Source organism: Rhinatrema bivittatum, chromosome 3 (assembly GCF_901001135.1).
Source record: "Rhinatrema bivittatum chromosome 3, aRhiBiv1.1, whole genome shotgun sequence".
NCBI classification, from domain to species: domain Eukaryota; kingdom Metazoa; phylum Chordata; class Amphibia; order Gymnophiona; family Rhinatrematidae; genus Rhinatrema; species Rhinatrema bivittatum.
The window spans coordinates 507,880,293-507,903,961 of record NC_042617.1 but is presented as its reverse complement, the minus strand read 5'-3'; the positions used below and the strand labels follow the sequence as shown (position 1 = coordinate 507,903,961).

At 45.9% G+C, this 23,669-nt stretch overlaps 1 protein-coding gene across 4 annotated transcripts in view; it reads right to left on the bottom strand.

Annotated features, from left to right (window-relative positions):
* Positions 1-23,669, bottom strand: part of INTS9 (integrator complex subunit 9) — a 423,090-nt gene that overhangs the window by 123,150 nt on the left and 276,271 nt on the right. The window lies entirely within an intron of this gene.

Sequence of the window (23,669 nt, the reverse complement as noted above, 5' to 3'; positions counted from 1 at the left end):
GCATTTAAAGAACCACTAGGCTTATCTACTTCGCCCATTTCTGAGGCAGTACTGCACAGTCTTCCAATCTTAGGCCTTACTCGTACTTCCTCACATCCATGGATGTTCTCCACTTATGCTATGTTGAATTCTATTACTAATTCAGCCACCACCAACTCCACTGGCAGCTTGTTCTATCAAACTGCCTCCCTTTCTTCTTTAGAGCTTCCTTTCCACTGAAAAGTGCTTATGGATTATTTGAATTTAATTTCAGTTAGTCATTAAAACCTATTGACATTTAATAGCATATATTGTAGCAATTTTCAAAAGCCCACTTACATGCTTAAAATACCTACCACGTGGGAGGTAAAAGAACAATTGTCAACTCTGGTGACAAGGAAAGTGCCTCTCCATGTATGGCTGCCGAATTATGGGCCTCCCCTCCGGCCTTGGGAAGCCAAGCCAGGGACATGCCAGCGCAGCTCTCAGAATGCAGCATGACCCGCGAGCCCTCCCCAAAGCCTGACCACCCACTCTAAGGGCCGGATTTTAAAAGGGTTATGTGCATAAGGTACGCGCGTAACCCTTTTAAAACCCCTCTGCGTGTGCCGAGCCTATTTTGCATAGGCTCGGTGGCACGCGCAAGCCCCGCGGGCTTGCAAAAAGGGGCGGTCGAGGGCGTGGCCAGGGGGCGTGGCTTAGGATTGGGGCGTGTTCGGGGGCGTGTGGGCGGCCCGGGAGCCTGGCCGAGTGGGGGGTGGAAGGGTGGAAGGAAAGTTCCCTCCGAGGCCGCTCCGATTTCGAAGCGGCCACGGAGGGAACGGACAGCGCGCGCAAGTTGCACAAATGTGCACCCCCTTGCGCGTGCCGACTCCGGATTTTATAAGATACGCGTGGCTACGTGCGTATCTTATAAAATCCAGTGTACTTTTGTTCGCGCCTGATGTGCGAACAAAAGTACGCGGGCGCGCTGTCTTTTAAAATGTACCCCTAAGTGCATAATATAGCAAAGGAGAAGGGAAAAGGAGAGCTGCTCCATGAACATCAACCGACGCAGTGAGCCTCCATTCAGGCTAAGGGAGTTCCCAGCTGCTCCAGCCACCATTCTTTCAACCTTCCCTCCATTTACATCTCCTTCTGCCCAAAACCATGATGGATCATATTGTGGCAGAGGCCCAGAGCATCTCCAAGGACATGTACTGCCCAGCCAACTCTCCTAATGTGCACTCCCCCCTGGCCCAGGCCCTGATTCACCACTGAGAAAAACAGCTGTCTCTCCCCATTGAACCTGGGTCATTTTGAAAGTTTATGCAGACTTGAAGAGGACAGCAGCCCCCAAGCAGTCACAGAGCAGAGTCCCATAAACATGCACCAAAGCCCGGCCATTGATTTCAGCAGAACTGCATATCCATCAGCCACAAACCAAAGCGGTGGGTCCAATCAAAAGCACAGACCATTATACTTTGTATCGGCCACCTCACCTCCATCCCAGCCACATGCCATTGCTGTTTGAAGTGGGGAGCACCGAGAGACAATTACATGCTTCTTCACCAAATTGATAGGGAGGGGAGGGGAGTAAAATTGGGCCATTCATTCCTCTATCCTGGCATTGGCGCTTAAGCAAAGGAATCCTTAGGCCATGCACTTGCTCTGTGCACTTGTCCCATGACACCTAACATAAAGTAACATAGTAATGACGGCAGAAAAAGACCAAAATGGTCCATCTAGACTGCACAGCAAGCTTCCCAAGGTAGTAACTACCGCTTCGTGCAGGTTACCCCCATGTTTCTCTTAAGGGTAGCAACTGCCGCTCCGTGCAGGTTACCCCCCATGTTTCTCTTAAGGGTAGTAATTGCTGCTCCATGCCGGTTAAGCTTTTGATATGCCCGGACGCAGATGGCGGCGACTGTGCTTACTTACATCCTGCACCATTCTCCAGCCCTCCCCGGGTTTGCTTGCGGCACAGGCCAATCTCTACCGCCGCGTTCCCCATGGCTCTTCGTGGTGGCAGAGACGCTGGCGCCAGCTACGTCATCTCAGGGCCTTCCTAGGTGTGCGTGTCACTGGGCCCTCTTTTGAAGATTCTTCGGTGGGAACCTCGGGGGCATCCCTACTTGATGATGTCATCGGATCAAGGTAATTAAGCTCCACCTTCACCCTCAGCTAGCCGACTTGGCAACAAGTTCCATATGTCTCTACTAGCTCCTGTTCCATGTTCCGGTGGCTACACTGTTGGACTCCGTTGGACCTTGGACTCTGTCTGGTACCCGCTCCTCGGGAGCCAGTAGCACTCTCATGGGGACCTTGTCTCCTGGCCTCCTCCACGCCTCAGGCTGGCCCTGAACTTCCTGAAGTCCTACTCTACAAGGCTCCCCACTCCTTGGGGCAGCCCCCTGAACACCCTTACCACTCGGGAGTTACTCTAGTGCTTCTCTGCTCCACAGGGTTGTGCCTACGTGCTGTCTGAACTGTCAGCGCTTCCCCACTCCTCGGGGCTGCATCCCTCTACTTCTCAAGAGACTCTCAGCACCTTCCCGCTCCTCGGGACAGTGTCCTTGTGCTTACAGTGACTGTCTGCACCTCCCCGCTCCTTGAGGTCGTGCCTACATGCTACAAGATTACCTGCACTTCCCAGCTCCTCAGGGTTGTGCTTCGATATCAACAGAGACTGCCGGTGCCCCCCGCTCCTCAGGGTCTACCTAGGTCATCATTGGAGACCTGACTCGGGCTTCCCTGCTCCACGGGTTAACCTACGTCACTACAGCCACACCTCCTTTGCTCCGCAGCTCCGCCCCTCGGGGATGTGTCTCCGCTATTTCTCCTGCACGCCAGTATCAAGCCTCCCAACTCTACGGCCTGCCCGGCGCCTTCCCCTCCGGGGATCTCAGTCAAGGTATTATTGGCAGCCCACCTGTCAACTGGGGAATCCCTCCTGACTCCTCGGGATCCCTCCACAGTCTTACCAGAACTCCCTGCCGTGCCTGACCTCACCTCCCTTTGGTGTGGGCCTGTGGGGCTCCTCCCCACAGGTTGTAACAACTCATACCACGGGCCAAGGGTTCTCCAACCCACAAACCATAATAGATTGCCAAGTCCATGAACCCGGCAGAGGTCTCGGCCCTCCAGGCCATTCTTGGTCTGGCACAATGGATCAGTGAACAACAGAAATTCTTGGAGTCTCTGGCAGCTGCCATAGACAATTTGAGCTCTCATCTAGACGCTACTGTGACAGCTACTACGACGTCTATCAAGCCCAATACTTCCACCTCTGCACCGGCTCCTCAACTGACTTTACCCTTGCCGGCACCCCTATGTTTTTCAGGAACCCTCTCCTGTGTAGGAGTTTCTTGAATCAGTGCAATATGCACTTCTGTCTGCAACCAGCTTACTTCCCAGATGGTGATCACCAAGACTACATACATCTTGGCCCTTTTGGATGGTAAAGCTTTGGCTGGGGTGTCATCTCTCAGGGAGCGAGAAGACCCAATCTTCCATGACCTTCCAGGGTTCCTGGCCCCGTTTCGGTCTGTCTTCGAAGACCCGGGCCATCGAGCCGTCTCCGGGTCGTCTCTCCTTCATCTCCATAGAAACATAGAAATGACGGCAGAAGAAGACCAAATGGCCCATCTAGTCTGCCCAGCAAGCTTCACACATATTTTCTCTCATACTTATCTGTTTCTCTTAGCTCTTGGTTCTATTTCCCTTCCACCCCCACCTTTAATGTAGAGAGCAGTGATGGAGCTGCATCCAAGTGAAATATCTAGCTTGATTCGTTAGGGGTAGTAGCCGCCGCAATAAGCAAGCTGCACCCATGCTTATTTGTTTTACCCAGACTATGTTATTAGCCCTTATTGGTTGTTTTTCTTCTCCCCTGCCGTTGAAGCAGGGAGCTATGCTGGATATGCGTGACGTATAAGTCTTCTCCCATGCCGTTGAAGCAGAGAGCCATGCTGGATGTGCATCGAAAGTGAAGTATCAGGCACATTTGGTTTGGGGTAGTAACCGCCGTAACAAGCCAGCTACTCCCCGCTTTGTGAGTGCGAACCCTCTTTTCTTCTCCCCTGCCGCTGAAGCAGAGAGCTCTGCTGGATGTGTGAAGTATCAGTTTTTCTTCTCCCCTGCCGTTGAATCAGAGAACTTTGCTGTATATGCATTGAAAGTGAAGTATCAGGCTTATTTGATTTGGGGTAGTAACCGCCGTAACAAGCCAGCTACTCCCCTCTTTGTGAGTGTGAATCCTTTTTTCCACATTTCCTCTTGCTGTTGAAGCTTAGAGCGATGTTGGAGTCACCGTAAGCCTGTGTATGTTTATTTAATAAGGGTATTGACTCCAGGCAGTAGCCATCATTCTGGCGAGTCACCCACTCTTCATTGGCAGCCTCTTGACTTTATGGATCCACAGTGTTTATCCCACGCCCCTTTGAAGTCCTTCACAGTTCTGGTCTTCACCACATCCTCCGGAAGGGCATTCCAGGCATCCACCACCCTCTCCGTGAAGAAATACTTCCTGACATTGGTTCTGAATCTTCCTCCCTGGAGCTTCAAATCGTGACCCCTGGTTCTGCTGATTTTTTTCCTTCGGAAAAGGTTTGTCGTTGTCTTTTGATCATTAACACCTTTCAAGTATCTGAAAGTCTGTATCATATCACCTCTGCTCCTCCTTTCCTCCAGGGTGTACATATTTAGATTCTTCAATCTCTCCTCGTACGTCATCCGATGAAGATCCTCCACCTTCCTGGTCGCCCTTCTCTGTACCGCCTCCATCTTGTCTTTGTCTTTTTGAAGGTACGGTCTCCAGAACTGAACACAGTACTCCAGGTGAGGCCTCACCAAGGACCTGAACAAGGGAATAATCACTTCCCTTTTCTTACTCGATATTCCTCTCTCTATGCAGCCCAGCATTCTTCTGGCTTTAGCTATCGCCTTGTCGCATTGTTTCGCCGACTTCAGATCATTAGACACCATCACCCCAAGGTCCCTCTCCTGCTCCGTGCACATCAGCCTTTCCCCCCCCATCGAATACAGTTCATTCGGATTTCCACTCCCCATATGCATGACTTTGCACTTCTTGGCATTGAATCTCAGCTCCAACAAGGCTCTCGGTCTCTAACGGACTATGTTATTGAATTCTGAACTCACGCCTCAGAATTACACTGGGACTCCAACTGTCTGCGTTCCATCTTCCTTGAAAGCTTGAGTCCTCAAATTAAAGACAAGTTGGTGGCTCGTGAAATGCCCTCATCTCTGGACTCTTTGATTGACCTCACAGGGCATATCGACCGTCGGCTACAAGAACGCACTCTTGAGTCCAGAGCAATCTGGAAGTCTGCACCTGGCCCATCCAAAGTCTGGCCTTCTTCCCCTCCAAGAGTCTGCACCCCACAGAAACCATCTGAGGAGGAACCCATGCAGATGGGAAGGAGTAGACTTTCTCCTAAGGCATGACATCATCAACAGCAATCCAGCCTCTGTCTGTACTGCGGCCAGCCCGGACATGCCATTGCCTCATGTCCAGTCTGTCCGGGAAACTTCCAGGCCTAGGTTCTGCTGGAGGACTCCTCCTAAGCCTGACTTCACCCTCTCCTCCACTGGCTGTTCCCGTGTCCATCAAAATTGGCTACCAGGAGTTTCACACCTTGACTCTGGTGGACTCTGGGGCTGGTGGGAACTTCATATTAAAGCAACTCACCGAAAACCTACGGATTCCCACCATCTGCTCTCCAGTGCCCTTATTATTCTCATCTATTCATGGGGAACCTCTTCCTGGTGAGGTTTTCATATCTCTGAACGAGGTTTTCAGAGATATTCAGAGATACGCATTTGAGTTATCTCTTCCATGTTCGCGCTTACTGCATTCTCCTCCCTCCTTCCCCCTACCTTCTCATCAGCCTTGTTATACCAATCAACTTGCTCTTTTGAGAAAATAGATCACATGTAACTTCCTTTCTATTTCCACTTGTTGTAATGTAAACCGATGTGATGTGAAAACAAATATTGGTATATAAAAACTATTAAATAAATAAATAATTATGCTGTACCAGTGTGTGGTTGTATACCTCGACGATATTCTCGTCTTCTCTCAAGACCTGCCTAGTCACTGCAAGGACTTCTCTCGTGCCCTCCAGCAGCTGCAGGATAACCAACTTTTCGCTAAGCTTGAAAAATGCTCCTTCAAACAAGAATCCGTTCCTTTCCTGGGTTATGTGGTGTCCAGTCAGGGGTTTCGAAAGGATCCTCAAAAACTAAAGAGCATCCGTGATTGGCCTCAACCCACAGGCCACAAGGCCCTGCAGAGATTCCTTGGCTTCGCCAATTACTATCGCTCTTTTATCCATCATTATTCCACGCTGACCGCACCACTCACGGCCATGACTCGCAAGGGGGCCAACCTCTCCCAGTGGTCGACCGAAGCTATGACCACCTTTCAGGACCTCAAGTCTGCCTTCTTGAAGGAACCTCGTCTCCACCATCCGGATCCTATGCACCTGTTTTGTGGTTGAGGTCGACGCCTCTGATGTTGGAGTAGGAGCCATACTGAGTCAATACTCCCCTATTCATACTCTGCACCCCTGTTCTTTTTTCTCCCGATGCTTCTCACCAGCGGAACGTAACTATGGCATTGGGGATAAAGAATTGTTGGCCATCAAGCTGACCTTCGAGGAATGGCAACCCTGGCTCGAAGGCGCACAACACCAGCTTACCGTATACACGGATCATAAAAATCTCAACTATCTACATCATGCCCAGCGTTTAAACCATCGCCAAATTCACAGGTCCTTCTTTACGCGATTCAATTTAATTCTGCGTTATCGCCCAGCCAACAAGAATACTCGAGCTGACGCCCTTTCCAAGTCTTTCATCGCAGAGGATGTTCTTGATCTCCCTCGGCATGTAATAGACCCTGCTAAGGTCATGCTGTCTGCTGCCTTCCCACTACCTCCGGGGAAAACTGTGGTCCCTCGCCCGCTAAGAAGAAAGCTTTTGCAATGGGCTCACGACTGTTTGGCCTCCAGACATCCAGGTCAGTCCAGGACTCTCTCCACTCTGCAGTGATACTACTGGTGGCCTTCCATTTGGAAGAATAACCAAGAGTACGTCGAATCCTGCCCCACGTGTGCCCGTCATAAGCCTCCTGCAGGAAAATCTTGGGGACTCTTACAGCCACTTCCCATTCCAAGCGAACCGTAGACTCATATCGCTACAGACTTTATTGTGGATTTGCCTGTCTCCAAAGGGAACAACACTATATGGGTCATGGTCAATCGCTTCTCTAAGATGATGCATTTTGTGGCTCTATCTGGTCTCCCTATGGCGCCCCAGCTGGCCAAATTATTCTTTTGGCTTGTGTTCCGGCTCCACGGTCTTCCCAAGCATATTCTTTCGGACCGTGGGGTTCAATTCACCGCACGTTTCTGGAAATCTCTTTACAAGAAGTTTAATATTTCCTTAGACTTCACCTCGGCTTACCACCCTCAAGCCAATGGCCAAACAGAGAGGACCAATAGAACTCTAAAGCAATTCTTGCGAGCCTATTTGAGTTTGTGGCAGGATAACTGGGCCGACCTCCTTCCCTGTGCAGAGTTCGCCTTAAACTCTCATCTGTCCACTTCCACTGGGTCGTCACCCTTCCAGGTAGTCTATGGGCGCCAAGCTTTGCCTCCACTTCTGCTCCCACTCTCCGTGGCCTCCCTAGCAGCAATGCAAGCCACTGCCCAAGAATTGCATCAACTGTGGCAGAAGACGCAACAACTGCTTAAGCAGGCTGCTCAGAAATCGAAGAAGGCCTTTGATGCTCACCATCGTGCAACACCCCAGTTCAGCCTGGGGATAAGTTATGGCTCAGTACCAAATTAATTCGACTCAAGCTGCCTTCCGCCTGCTTTGCTCAGAAGAGCATAACATACTGGGTCAGACCAAGGGTCCATCAAGCCCAGCATCCTGTTTCCAACAGTGGCCAATCCAGGCCATAAGAACCTAGCAAGTACCCAAAAACTAAGTCTCTTCTATGTTACCGTTGCTAGTAATAGCAGTGGCTATTTTCTAAATCAACTTAATAGCAGGTAATGGACTTCTCCTCCAAGAACTTATCCAATCCTTTTTTAAACACAGCTATACTAACTGAACTAACCACATCCTCTGGCAACCAATTCCAGAGTTTAATTGTGCGTTGAGTAAAAAAGAACTTTCTCCGATTAGTTTTAAATGTACCACATGCTAACTTCATGGAGTGCCCCCTAGTCTTTCTATTATCCGAAAGAGTAAATAACCGATTCACATCTACCCGTTCTAGACCTCTCATAATTTTAAACACCTCTATCATATCCCCCCCTCAGCCATCTCTTCTCCAAGCTGAAAAGTCCTAACCTCTTTAGTTTTTCCTCATAGGGAAGCTGTTCCATTCCCCTTATCATTTTGGTAGCCCTTCTCTGTACCTTCTCCATCGCAATTATATCTTTTTTGAGATGCGGCGACCAGAATTGTACACAGTATTCAAGGTGCGGTCTCACCATGGAGCGATACAGAGGCATTATGACATTTTCCGTTTTATTCACCATTCCCTTTCTAATAATTCCCAACATTGTTTGCTTTTTTGACTGCCGCAGCACACTGAACCGACGATTTCAATGTGTTATCCACTATGATGCTTAGATCTCTTTCTTGGTTTGTAGCACCTAATATGGAACCTAACATTGTGTAACTATAGCACGGGTTATTTTTCCCTATATGCATCACCTTGCACTTATCCACATTACATTTCATCTGGCATTTTGATGCCCAATTTTCCAGTCTCACAAGGTCTTCCTGCAATTTATCACAATCTGCTTGTGATTTAACTACTCTGAACAATTTTGTATCATCTGCAAATTTAATTATCTCACTCGTCGTATTTCTTTCCAGATCATTTATAAATATATTGAAAAGTAAGGGTCCCAATACAGATCCCTGAGGCACTCCACTGCCCACTCCCTTCCACTGAGAAAATTGTCCATTTAATCCTACTCTCTGTTTCCTGTCTTTTAGCCAGCTTGCAATCAACGAAAGGACATCGCCACCTATCCCATGACTTTTTACTTTTCCTAGAAGCCTCTCATGAGGAACTTTGTCAAACGCCTTCTGAAAATCCAAGTATACTACATCTACCGGTTCACCTTTATCCACATGTTTATTAACTCCTTAAAAAAAGTGAAGCAGATTTGTGAGGCAAGACTTGCCCTGGGTAAAGCCATGCTGACTTTGTTCCATTAAACCATGTCTTTCTATATGTTCTGAGATTTTGATGTTTAGAACTTTGTATCCAGCTATAACTTATAAATGCTATCTCTAAATCCAACTTTGCACTTAATATTTATGCAATGCCAATCTAAATAATCCAACTGGAAGGTAATTAAGCCAGTGTTCTCACCCTTATCCAGTCCAGGGCACCCTCCTGCAGAAGTCAGGAACCTGATAAGTCATGGGTTAATCCAGCAACTCCCTATGCAGGTGAATGACCGATAGAACCCAAAAGATCTCACAGACATCTCCATGAGATATGTGACAGCAAAACAGGGCATATAAATTCTTAGCTTTAATTCTTTCAAGCACTGTTTGGCAAGACTCCTACTACTCGGAGCAGGTATCGAGTATGAAACTCAAGTCTTAGCTTGCAGGTTCACAGCAGGAAAGTTCTGTAGCAAAGCTCTTTTGGCAGAGCTTTGGGGAATCCATGGGGAAAAGCCTTTAGCAAAGGCTCTTTCGAATAACGTCCAATGCCTGGGTAACTCAGAGTTCCTTTTCTCCAAGTCAGACCTCATTGAATATTCAGTTTTATAAGTTCCAAAGTTGATCTGGACTGGATGTTGCCACCTCCCATAAATCTAGGACTGGTGGGATACAAATGTCATCTAAGACTTGAGGCATAGGAATATTCCTTGGTGGGTTATGTTCAGAATTCATTAGCAAAACAGGTGCTAAAAGAATATTCATAGCTGGATACAAAGTGTTAACCATGGACATGTTTCACAATTCTGGTGTCCAAGGTTCTCCTCTCATTTGGGAGGTAATGACAACAGTCTGATACAGAGAAAAAAATCATAGTCTCTTCTCTGTATGAATCACAGTTTCACATGGCTTCAGACCTCATGTTTATGTTGCTTAGACCTGTATTTTTTGGTTCAATCTGTGCGCATAGCAGCAGGCCTCAAGGTCATGATGGACATCCTTCTTTAAGGTCCCTGACATATCTTCTATAACCCAAACCTGTGAGTAACTTACATAGTGGGGAAGGATAGATGTTAAAGAGCACCACAAGCAAGGCAGAGCATTGAGGTATGCTTGTCTTGATGAGATTCTAAGAGGAGACATCCAAATTAATTCTAATCTGTTGGGTTTATCCTATCAGGATTGGAGCCAGGATAGAAGAGAAATAGCAATTCCAGTCTTAGACAGTCATGTCAGCAAGATGTCATGATTTAACTTATCGGCCTCTGCAGAATGTCAATTGTCATATAGTTTGTACCTGTATCGAAGCCTCTCCTAATAGTCTCGAAATTATACAAAAGTAGAGTCCTCAGTACTAAAGTGTTTTCTATATCCAAATTGATTTTGGTCTAAAACTGAATGATCATCCATAAAATCAGTAAAATGAATACCTTGAATAAAGCAGACTTGCATACCTGTAACAGTTGTTATCTCAGGACAGCAGGATGTAGTTCTCACATATAGGGATGATATCATCGATGGAGCCCTATTATGGAAAACTGTCAAAGTTTCTAGAAACTTTTGACTGGCACACTGAGCATGCCATGGTCCCTGCAGCCACAGGGGTCTCCCTTCAGTCTCGTTTGTAGCAATAAGTGCGAGCAAAAAAATAAAATAATAAAACGTTTCGGACCCAACTCTGCAGGGTGGCGGGTGGGTTTCGTGAGGACTACATCCTGCTGTCCTGGGATAACACCTGTTACAGGTAAGCAACTCTGCTTTATCCCAGGACAAGCAGGATGATAGTCCTCACATATGGGTGATTAGCAAGCTACAGGCTGACTGATCCTGTAATAGGTCAATAGCATGTAACTTGTGCAAAAGACACAACAACTGAGGTGCCATTGACTAAGATGAGGCAGGCTGAATCACAGCAGACGGTTATGGAAGGAGTTGGGTATTATACGGGAAATAGATTTTTCATGACAGATTGTCCAAAGGCAGAGTCTTGTCATCCTTCCTTATCCAAGCAGTAATGAGCTGCAAAAGTATGCAGCGAACTCCAAGTTGCAGTTTTGCAGATGTCTGCAATGGGTACTGAATGGTAGTGTGCTATGGATGTTGACATGGCCCTAACTGAGTGCGCCTTTACTCGTCCCTGGACTGAAAGGCCTGCTTTCTCATAGCAGAATTTGATACAGTCTGCTAGCCAGTTGGAGTTTGTTTGTCCACTGCAACTCCTGGTCTGTTTCTGTCAAAAGAAACAAAGAGTTAGGTGGATTTCCTATGGACTGTAGTGCAGTCTAGCTAAACAGCAAATGCAAGTTTACAGTCCAAGGTGTGCAAAACTCTCTCACCCTGGTGAGAGTGAGACCTTGGGAAGAAAGTGGGCAAAACTATGGATTGGTTAAGGTGAAAATCAGTTACCACCTTAGGTAAGAATTTGGGGTGAGTGCAAAGGACCACTCGGTTGTGCAGGAACCTAGTACAAGGTGAGTATGTGACAAGTGCTTGTAACTCACTGACCCTCCTAGCAGATGTAATGGCTACTAGGAAAAGGACTTTCCATGTAAGAAATTTTACATCACAGGAATGGAAAGGCTCAAATGGAGATCGCATGAGTCATGCAAGTACTACATTAAGGGCCCATTCTGTAACCAGTGGCTGTATGGGAGGCTTAAGTTGAAGTAAGCCTCTCAAGAATCGACTGACTAGGGGTTGCGCTGTTATAGGGGCATCCCCTATTCCCTTGTGGTATGCCGCAATGGAACTCAGGTGTACATGTACAGAAGAAGTCTGAAGACCAGAATCTGAGAGGTGCCATAGGTAGTCTAATAGTGAAGGAGTGGGGCAGGAGAAAAGGTTAATACCTTTTTGGGTGCACCACTCGGTAAATCTAGTCCACTTGGAATGGTAAGATTTTCGTGTGGAGGGCTTTCATGAAGCTACGAGAACCTCAGAGACTTGACTTGAAAGATTGAGTTGCTGTAGTATCAAGCTTTCAACATCCAAGCTGTTAGGGTAAGGGTTTAGAGGTTGAGATGTCGTAAGCTACCCTGGTTCAGAGTGATGAGAGTGGGTGCTGTGCCCAGGTGAATTGGTTCTTTGATCGATAGGTTGAGGAGTATGGGAAACCATACTTGCCAGGGCCAATATAGGGCTATGAGGATCATTGACCCTGTGTCCTGTTGTAGCTTCATGAGAGTCTTGGCTATGAGCGGAATCGGAGGATACGCATATAGAAGTCCTGTGTTCCAGGGGCGAGCAAAGGCGTCCCTTGGGAACATTTGCCGATGGCTGTGGAGGGAGCAGAACCTTTCCACTTTGTGGTTCATTTTGGACACAAAGAGGTCTATGGTTGGGCGATCCCAGCGATGAAAGATTTTGCTCGCTACATAGGGATCCAGAGACCATTCGTGGGGATGGAAACGTCGACTGAGATTGTCCGCTAGGATGTTTTGTATGCCTGCCAGATAAGTCGCCTTGAGATGCATGGAGTGCTTGAGAGCCCAGGCCCAAATCTGCACTGCTTCTTGACATAGCAGATAAGAGCCTGTGCCGCCTTGTTTATGTACCACATTGCTACTGTGTTGTCTGTTTGCATCAGCACAGTCTTGTGTGAGAGGCAGTCTTTGAAGGCATAAAGGGCATATCATATCGCTCGAAGTTCCAAAAAGTTGATTTGGCACTTCTTTTCAAGCGGAGTCCACGTACCTTGTGTTTAAAGATTGTTGACATGAGCTCCCCATCCCAAGTTGGAGGCATCCGTGGTCAAGGTGACTTGAGGAGTTGGTTGCTGGAATGGTAGACCAGTTTGTAAGGCAGGCTGGTTTGTCCACCAGCAGAGCGAGAGACGTAACTGGTGGGTGACCCATATTAGGGATGACAGTGGCTGAACAGCTTGGATCCACTGAGATTTCAAAGTCCATTGAGTCCTTCTCATAGCTAACTTTGCCATAGGGGTAACGTGGACTGTAGACGCCATGTGGCCCAGTAGTGTGAGAAATTGATGGGCAGAGGCAAACTCGCAGCTGATTAGAGAGTTTTCCAAATGTGCTAGATTGCTTGCATGGTCGCTTGGAAGAAAAGCTTTTGCGACTGTGGTGTCGAGGTCTGCTCTGATAAAAGTGAAGAGTTGAGATGGGTTCATATGGGATTTTGGATAGTTGATCAGGAATCCCAGAGAATGCAACAGTCTTATGGTGTTTTCCAAGGCAGCCAGAGAATCCAATCTGGATGGACTCCTGATTAGCCAATCGTCTAGGTAGGGAAAACCATGAATGCTGTTTTTTCTTAGATGTGCAGCAGCTATTGCTAGACATTTCGTGAACACCCGAGGCGCAGAGGATAGTCCGAATGGTAGGACTCGGTATTGGTAATGTGTTCCCACTACGAATTGTAGGTATTTGTGATGTTGTGGGGAAATGGGTATGTGAGCGTAGTCATCTTAAAGATCCAAAGAACAGAGCCAATCTCCTCGGAGTAGTAAGGGAAGGATGGTTCCCAAGGAGACCATCCGGAACTTTTCGTTTTGAAGAAATGTGTTGAGATTGCGGAGGTCTAGTATTTATTTATTTATTTGAAACTTTTATATACCGGTATTAGTATGCATACATCATACCGGTTCACATTGTAACTAATAGGCTGAAATTACAATCAACAGGGAGGGGAAACAGGGAGGAATATACATAGAGCAGAAGGCATTGAAATTAAAGCATTAAAACTGTAACGGGCTATTTACAGGTCTATAAATAAAGGCTTAAACAAGTTACTTACAGGAGTCTATATACAAATGGGTTCAATTTAGGTAGGGGCTGGTAGGGGGGAGTGAAGATTAATCTGGGTAGGCTTGTCGGAAGAGCCACGTTTTAAGTTTTTTTCTGAACTTGGAGTAACATGGCTCCAGCCTGAGCGTGGTAGGGAGGGTGTTCCATTGTTTGGGGCCTGCAATGGATAGTGCGCGATCTCTAGTAGAGGAGAGGTAGGCTTTTTTTTAAAGGGGGAGTAGAGAGGGTGCCTTTGTTGACAGATCGAATGGGTCGTTCAGAGCGTATGGGACAAAAGGGTTCATCAAGCCAGTTAGAGTTGTAAGAGTGGATGGATTTGTGTACTATGGTTAAGATTTTAAAGAGAATTCGGGATGCGATGGGGAGCCAGTGGAGTTCTTTGAGTATGGGAGTGATGTGATCAGCTTTCCGCGAGTTGGTGATGACCCTGGCGATAGCATTTTGGAACATTTGTAAGGGTTTGGTAGTGGAGGAGGGTAGACCGAGGAGGAGGGCAGATCGAGGAGGAGGGCATTACAATAGTCAAGCTTTGAGGAGAGGGTAGCTTGGACGACAGTGCGGAAATCATGATAGTGGAGGAGGGGTCTGATTTTCTTCAGAATATTGAGCTTGAAGAAACCTTCTTTGAGGATGGAGTTGATCTGTTTTTTTAGATTGAGTTGTTGAGTATGGGGCAGAGACCTCCTGTTTTCTTTGGAATTAGGAAATAGCGGGAATAGAACCCTCTGCCTTGTTGAGACCGGGGGACAGGTTCTACAGCCCTGGTAGCCAGTAGGGAAGAGAGTTCTAGCCGATTGAGATGTTACGATGTTGGCCGTCCACAGTGGAGTGGGTGGGGAAACCGGGGGTATCGTGGTGAATTTGAGACAGTATCCACTGTTCACAATGGCTAACACCCATTGATCTGTGGTAATGAGGCTCCAATGGTGTATAACGTACGGAGCTGGCTTCCAACGGGAAAGTCGATGTTTGGATTGATGAAAAAAGTTCTTCTCTCTGGAGATGTGCTCAAAAAACATATTCAGGTCCAGTCTGCGGAGGTGGCTGAGTTTTTGTTTGCTATGTTTTGGCATCGATGGAGGATCAAATGGCATCGACAGCGCGATGGGAACCAATGGTGCACATCACTTGCTGGATCAGGAATCGGCATCGAAGGCATCCATGGCCTATGGAGTTTTTGCAAACCCGATGGACCTGGTAAGGGATCGGAGTCCCTTTCATCTTCTTCCAATGAACTTGGTATAGGTATAGCTGGAAGCATTGGAGGATCCTTTGGCATTGATGGCATGGATGGAATCATCGGAGGATCCATCGACGGTGGCGGTGCAGGCTATGGGAAGGCACCGATTAAGGCATCGAGTCTGCTGAGCAGAGGAGCCAGTACTAGTGGTTCTGTTGTCGATGTCGGTGGAGGTTGCAATCTTTGAAAAACCTCGGTGACAGCCTGCTGAATCATTCAAGTCACTTCTTCCCTGGAAACAGGGACTGGGTCCACTGGCACAGGGAAAGGAAAGACTGGTGCTAATGGCTCTTCCACATTTGGATGTGGGGGCACAGACTCTAACACCGATGCCAGTGGAGAGCGCCTCAGTGTCTCAGGTACAGAGGGGCATGACGGCTCTGGTACCTGGACCCACTTCGTCATCGGCTCGATGTCCATCGATGCCATGTGGTAACCGGTGTTCCTGTTGGACGATGATGATGGTGTCGCTTCTCTCAATGCTCCTTAGTCGATATTGAGAACGATGCGATTGACGTTCCCGATGGAGACAGAGACAGATGTTCACTGGATCTTTTCTTTCCTCGATGTTTTTCAGAGGAGGCAGGAATTTTCTTCGGTGATGACTATGAAGACGTCGATGGAGTGGTGTTTTTGAAAAGTTCCTGCATCTTGTCTAGCCGGGCACTCCTGCCCTTTGGCATCATTTGAGCACAGGTAGAACATGCTCTGACATCATGTCCTGATACCAGGCAAAGTACACAGATGTCATGTGGAACTGTTATGGATATCGGGGGCAACTTGGACATATTTTAAACCCGGTGGCCATGGTTGAAATCAAGGCTGGGCAATAGTCTATGGCCTGCAGATACCGAGTGAGGTAACAGGAACCGACAAAAAATACCAAATATCTTAGTACTCACCGAACGAGATGTCAAAGGGAGACCAGAATATGGTGTTTTATGACAGAAATAATACTTTTTCCATAAGGAAAATTAGTGAGAAAAACTCAATGCGAGGCTTACAGCAACGTGGGAAAAAAGAGACTGAAAGGAGAACCCTGTGGCTGAGATTCATGGCATGCTGGGCATGCTCAATGGGCCAGTCAAAAGTTTCTAGAAACTTTGACAGAAGTTTTCTGTAATAGGGCTCCATCGATGATTCACCCCTATATGTGAGGACTATCATCCTGCTTGTCCTGGGATAAAAATTTCTATGTATTTTTGTTGACATTTATGTAACATCTTAAATTAAGTGTTGCGAATAACCTTTTATAATCTGCGGGCTCAAGTGTTGCATTGGATATGAGTTTAAGGAGGCAGTATATAAAGTCCAACCCAAATCAGATCCTTTAATGATGCTGTAACTGTTTCCTGGAAGCTGTTTTGGGAATGTAAAGCAATTCCTGTTGTATGTTAGAGCACAAAACGATGTGCAAAGGTGAACAGAACCTTAAAGCAGAATCAACCTGGAAAATACACAATAAATTCATACAAGTTGAGGAAAATTAAGAAGAAAACACCTGTTTTGTAGGATTTTAAATGATCATTATGGTTTTAAACATCTATAAGAAATTTTAGCCACTTAGAAATAAATGCCTTCAACAAATTGATTTACTTTGAATGTAATTCAGTTTCAGCTGTGGAAGTGTCTGCCACATTTCTTTAACACAGTGAATGCTTATTCACTCTAGAATCCATGCCTGCTTGCATTCATATTAGGAGATTGGAAAGCAAGTTACTGGGGCAATTAATCCAGCCCAAAAGTCAGTTTAACTTTTGTACTACTTATTGCTCTGGTAGTAACTAATACTGAAGTAAATGTATGTGCATAGGTGTTTGGTGTCAACTCCAGCATTGCATTTGAAAGCAATAGAAAACATTCACATTTATTATTGAAATATTTTTCCAATGTGAAAAGAACAGAAGGTGAAGATATGAAATTTGTGACCACATATTTGCATAACTATTCCAGAAGTAGAAAGAATTTTTATGAGAAAACTGTATAATTGATTTCACTGTAATTGCTCAGGAGAAAATGAGCATGCACTATGACACCAAAGATAACTGGTGCTTCTGCTGTGATAATTATAGGGTAAAAATGTTAATTGCAAATCATTATGCCAGACAGCTGGTTATGTGGCTGATGACTACAGAGAATTTAGGAGTTCAGTAAGATAAGGTATAAGGATTTAAGCTACTGAGTTCAGTCTCAATCATAACTGCATTTAAGTTCCTCCTACTTCCTCAAGTATTGGACCATCTAAGAAAACCTCAGATAAACTGAGAACATAGGGTACTATTTGATAGTCCTTTTGACTTCTGTCATCTGCATCTTTCCTTTCATATATAGAAATTAGGGATTTCACTGGTTTGAAATGAATGGGTAAAATGCAACAAATCCATTTTTATTTCATGGACCCCGAAAACAAATGGTAGGGGGTCACACGAATGTAAACAAAAATGTGTTATTCATTCAAGTCTATGGTTGTGCTGTGATTACAGAACAAGCAAGTGCAACTAACTATAGCAACCAACTTTTTCTTGTGTGATATCTCATTCTCCTGGGAGCCAAGGCAGGACAAGTTGGCAAGGAGATCAGATGGAGAACAAATCACAGTGAAGCATCTTTTCAAGCTAGCCTATAGATGCTATTTGAATCAAATGATGCCAGTGTCCTCCCAGAAAAGGATCTGAGCATTTCTAAGAAATCTGTTTCCTCTTTAGCAGTTGGTAAAGAATTTTTGAGAAGCTCTCAGAGTTAAAAAAAAAAAAAAAATAAAAAAAAAAAGCTCTAAAAAGTAAACTTTGGCACTAGTAAAGGGACTTTTTTCTGATCTTCCCTGCTGCAGTGGTCTCACTATGATAGAAAGATAGAGGCAATGACAATGCTTTCTTTCAGTGTTCACTAGGGGAGGGTAGGAGAGTGTTATTGGAAATTGAAGCACATAGCTAGTGAATTCTTTTTTTTAAATCTCTGAATTGTCTGAAGCACAGTGAGGTTAGCACTGCAAGACTGAAGTGAAGAAGGGTCTTAGTCTTACCAGGCTGCCTGTCTTCAAATTCTTGGTTCTGTTTAACTTTAGTACTTTTTAACAGTTTTTTGTGTGTGGAAAGAAGTCAGTCATCAGCACTCAGTGGTGCATGGCACACACACACACACATAAGGGTCAGATTTTTAAAAAGTATGCGAGCACGTACTTTTGTTCGCGCACCCGGCGCAAACAAGAGTACGCCGGATTTTAATAGATACGCACATAGCCACGCATATCTTTTAAAATCTGGGATCGGCGCGCTCAAGGCTGCGCAAAATCGGCAGCCTGCGTGCGCCGAGCAGCGCAGCCTGCCTCTGTTCTCTTCAAGGCCACTCCGAAATTGGAGCGGCCTCAGAGGGAACTTTCCTTCAGCCTCCCCCACCTTCCTCTCCCTTCCCCTACCTAACTCACCCCCCCGGCCCTAACTAATTCTCCCCTACCTTTATTTCAAAAGTTACGCCTGCCCAAGGCAGGCATTATTTGTGCGCACCGGGCCGGCTGCTGGCACGCCATGTTCCGGTCCGGGGGCTGGTCCGGAGGCTGCGGCCACGCCCTCGAGCTGGAAACACGCTTGCGGCCCCGCCCCCGGAACACCCTGATGATGCGCCGGCCATGACATGCCCCCGATACGCCCCCCAGGAAAGCCTCGGGACTTACGCGCTTCCTGGGGCTTTGTGCGCGCCGGCAGCCTATGCAACATAGGCTCGGCGCATGCAGGGGGAGCTTGGGGCAGGTTTTCAGGGGGTACGTGCATATCTAATGCGCGTACCCCTTTGAAAATCTGCCCCTATATGTCTATGTGACAGACATTTTTCCACATAATAGACTGGTACTGTTAGTGCTACAGTATCATTATTAAATTCCTTTGAGATATCAAAACCCCCCAGTAAGCTTCAAATTCCACTGAGAGGAAAAGGAAGAGGAGGGAATGGCAGGGGGAGAAAATTTGCTGCAGAGCCAGCCTGGCCTAGTAGCAGCAAGAAAAGGAGTCCAGTCTCTAAAGTGAAAGGTGACTTCTTTGGCCACAGATTGTCAAGCATGGAAGCCAGTTTAAAGCCGAAGAAACTGAAATTTGGAGAGCATGTATCATTGCCGCGTGATCATTTCCCTCTTGTTTTGGAGCAGAGGAAAAAGGGAGAACCATCCAAGGCTGCAAATAGCAAGGCAGAGGCAGCAGAAGTGCAATGCCTAAAACCAACAGGCTTCTCTGTGGTTACTGCCTCTGAAGCAGTGAAGGCAGTATTTTTATGAACTGATTCTGAGGAATAATCTTGACTGAGATTCTCTGATTCAAAAAAAATTTAAGCGCAAATTGTTGAAGAAAATTTAGTAGGAATAAGGGGAATGGAACAGCTCCCCTATGAGGAAAGGCTAAAGAGGTTAGGACTTTTCAGCTTGGAGAAGAGACGGCTGAGGGGGGATATGATAGAGGTGTTTAAGATCATGAGAGGTCTAGAACAGGTAGATATGAATCAGTTATTTACTCTTTCAGATAATGGAAAGACTAGGGGGCATTCCATGAAGTTAGCATGTGGCACATTTAAAACTAATCGGAGAAAGTTCTTTTTCACGCAACACACAATTAAACTCTGGAATTTGTTGCCAGAGGATGTGATTAGTGCAGTTAGTGTAGCTGTGTTTAAAAAAGGATTGGATAAGTTCTTGGAGGAGAAGTCCATTACCTGCTATTAATTAAGTTGACTTAGAAAATAGCCACTGCTATTACTAGCAACAGTAACGTGGAATAGGCTTAGTTTTTGGGTACTTGCCAGTTTCTTATGGCCTGGATTGGCCACTGTTGGAAACAGGATACTGGGCTTGATGTATCCTTGGTCTGACCCAGTATGGCATGTTCTTATGTTCTCCATTGTGGTGATGGGGGAGATAGATGATACTATGTTGAGAGCAACTTCCAGGAAAGGCAGGAAAAGAGCATTAGCAATCCCTTGGCATTTTTCCTCAGGGTCCACCCTCAACTTCAACTCCAGTGCCTGCATCAGCACCCAAGGATGTAGAGAAGACATCGCAGAAGACATGCCTGATCTGGAGGCACTTTAAAGTGAAGGAGGATATGCCACTTGATCAGTGTATTTACTGCAGTAAGGATATCAATTTAGGGAAGCAAATGAGGCATCTGACAAATGCTGGTGTGCAGCATAATCTGCAGAAGTAGAACCCACTAGCATTGGCATCAGGGGAGGGTGGCAGTACTAGCTTGGGGGACATCTCCTGTCAGTCAAAGTAAAAGCCAAATGAAAGGGGTTGAAAGGGGGAAGATTCTTCCCCAAGCTGATCCAATAGTCCCTCCCAGTAATCAGGTGGTAGACCTGTAGCTCTTGGCTATACATTCATAGCAGCAACACAGAATAGAGTAAATGGGTTAGTGTTCTGTTATACTGTCCCAGGGCAGAAGGCAGGCAGTATCAAAAATAGTTATGAGGAGCATCAGGGAAATGATTGCACTGGATGGCAGCCTATGTAGGTAGTGGAGAATGTGGGCTTTAAGTGTCTGCTTCATGTGTTATAAAGTGCCTTCCAGGACTACATTTAGTAGGCAGGTTATCCACATCCTGTGCAACCAGTGCCATAGTAGCATATAGGCGCAGCTGGCTAAGACAGATGGGAGTAACTTGTATTTCACCAGCGATATTTGGGCTAGCACAAACACTATGACTGCAAGTTTGTGGGACCTGATCAAGGTGAGGCAAGCAGCAGTTCAACAGGGACCAAGTATTAGGGTACAGGTGGGCTGTACACACCCAGGTGATGAATAGCCATCATATCTTGTGCAATATTATATCAGCCATATGCAAGATTCTGGAGGATTGGCAGCTAAACCAGAGAGGCAGGAGTCTTCACCCTGGTATCTTTGTGACAGACAGTGGGAAAAATATACGGACAATAGTCAATGGGGATTTTCAGGATATCCACTGCTTTGCATACTTGCTGCACCTAGCAAGGAACAATGCCCTGGAACTGGGGCCTAAGGACCACAGGAATCTATTCCTGAAGGTCTTAATATAGATGTGCAGGAAAATAGCAGGGCATTTCCATTGAAGCATGAAGTGTGTGTGTGTGTGGGGGGGGGGGGCAGTTTTACGTGAGAAGCAGGAAGAATTTGGGATGTATCATAATCATCTGATTCAAGATGTTGGCACCCACTGGAATTCCACTATATTATGCTGTTGTGGTTAGTGGAGCAGAAGACTCCTTCAGGATCTCTCTCTAGAAACCAAGATAGCTGTGGATCACCCTCTGGGGTATCATGATTGGGTAATTAGGAGGCAGCTAATAAAAATCCTGAAGCTCTTCTGGAACTTAGATGCCATGAAGGATCTAAGTTCCTGAAGTGCCATTCTGGGTGGGGTCATCCTTATAGTAACAGGAACAGAAAAAGAGGTGTTACAGATTGTGAACTCATTACAGCAGCAGGTGCAAGAGAGACAAACATCTGACACAAACAAATGCTTGCCACAGTTTGTGATTCATGGGTGAAAGGGAGTCTCATCCTTCAGTCCCAATGTCTTACACACATGAAGGAAATACTGGTAGCTAGGGTGTGAACAAGTGTGCCAGAGGCAAAGGCATAGTGGGGATGTAGCGCAGGAAAGAGTGGCCATCCCAGAAAGTATTGCAGGCATAGCAGCACACCCTGTCAGCTAGCACTCCCCCCCCAACCTCAATATGTCAAAGCCACATTGCCCACCTAGACCATCTCTTCTAACATAGGCCATAGCTAAAGCAGCTGTCAAGAGAGACTCTTGGCCCACCCCAGCAAAGGAGACCCCAGTAGATATTGCTGATATACACTATTTCACAGAGCATATTGAGAACATGAACACAGATGCACTGGTTTATTGGGCTCACATATCTGCAGTTTAACCCAATGTAGCCATTGTGGCTCAGCATTGTCTTTGCTGTTCATCAATCAGGGTACATCGTAAGCCCTCATCCCAGGCTGGCACCAGACTTGATAGAAAGTTGATGTTTTTGAAAATCAGTATACCTTTGATGAGCTTTCTAGAATTTCCTTGTGAGTGGGAAGACAACTGAAAGCACCTTGGAGGTTTTGTTGCCACGCCCCTGAATGTATCATCTTAGAAGTCTTGCTACTACTATGCTTATCTACTATGCCCCTGATGTACCTCCTTAGGGGTCTTGCTGCCAATATTCCTTCCTTCCATGCCCTGCATGCACTACCTTAGGGGGCTTGCTGCTATTATGCTTAGCTGCCATGCCCCAGATGTACCACCTTAGGGGTTTTGGAACATAAAACATGAAAACATAAAAAAAAACATAAAAGACTTCTACACCAAAAAAATAACCAAATACCAACAAAACCCTAAGATGCTTTTCAACATAGTAAAAAGCCTAACAAAATCATCTTATGACGATCAATCACTTTCAACACCAAACATCAATAGCAATGACTTCGCTGACTTCTTTAATGAAAAAATCAAAATCCTCAGAAAGAACAACCTATATATAGACAACAACCGACAAGGACTGAATTACATAGTCTGGGTAAACAAATAAACATGGGTGTAGCTTGCTTACAGCGGCGGTTTCTACCCCTAACTAATTAAGCTAAATATTTCACTTAGATGCAGTTCCAACACTGCTCTCTACATTAATGGTGGGGGTGGAAGGGAAATAGAACCAAAAGGTTACTAAGAGCCAAGAGTAACAGATAAGTATGAGGGGAAAAAAGGCGCAAAACTTGCTGGGCAGTCTGGATGGGCCATTTGGTCTTCTTCTGCTGTCACTTCTATGTTTCTATAATTACTGAACATTCAAACAAAAACCTGGTCCAACTTTGAAACAGCATCTTCCTTAGTAATCCAAATGATCTTTAAAAAAATGAACCCAGCTAAACACCCTATTGACGCCATACCCATTACAACAATAAAAAATCTCAAACCACCAATAACCAAGACATTAACTAAAATTGTAAACCTTTCCCTCATGGAAGGAAACTACCCAGAATGCCTAAAATCGACAATCATCAAACCCATTCTAAAAAAGAATAATCTAGAGCCAGAAAACCCACTGAACTACCGACCCATATCAAACCTCCCATTCATTGCCAAAATCATTGAGAAAGTTGTCCACACTCGGCTCACTGACCCTCTAGATGAAAACAACATCCTTCTAACCGCTCAATTTGGCTTCAGAAAGCAACTGAACACTGAAACCCTACTACTTGCAATGAATGACTTCATACTCAAAGGTTTTGAAAAAGGCCAAAGCTACCTTCTAATCCTGCTCGACCTATCAGCAGCCTTTGATACAGTAAACCACTCTATATTGATTAACCGCCTATCTGAAATTGGAGCTAACAAAACAACCCTTCAAGGTTCTCCTCGTACCTGACACAAAGATCCTACCAAGTGCTACTTAATGATTCACTCTCAAAGAAAATCAACCTAAACACTGGAGTTTCCCAAGGATCCGCTCTTTCAGCAACGCT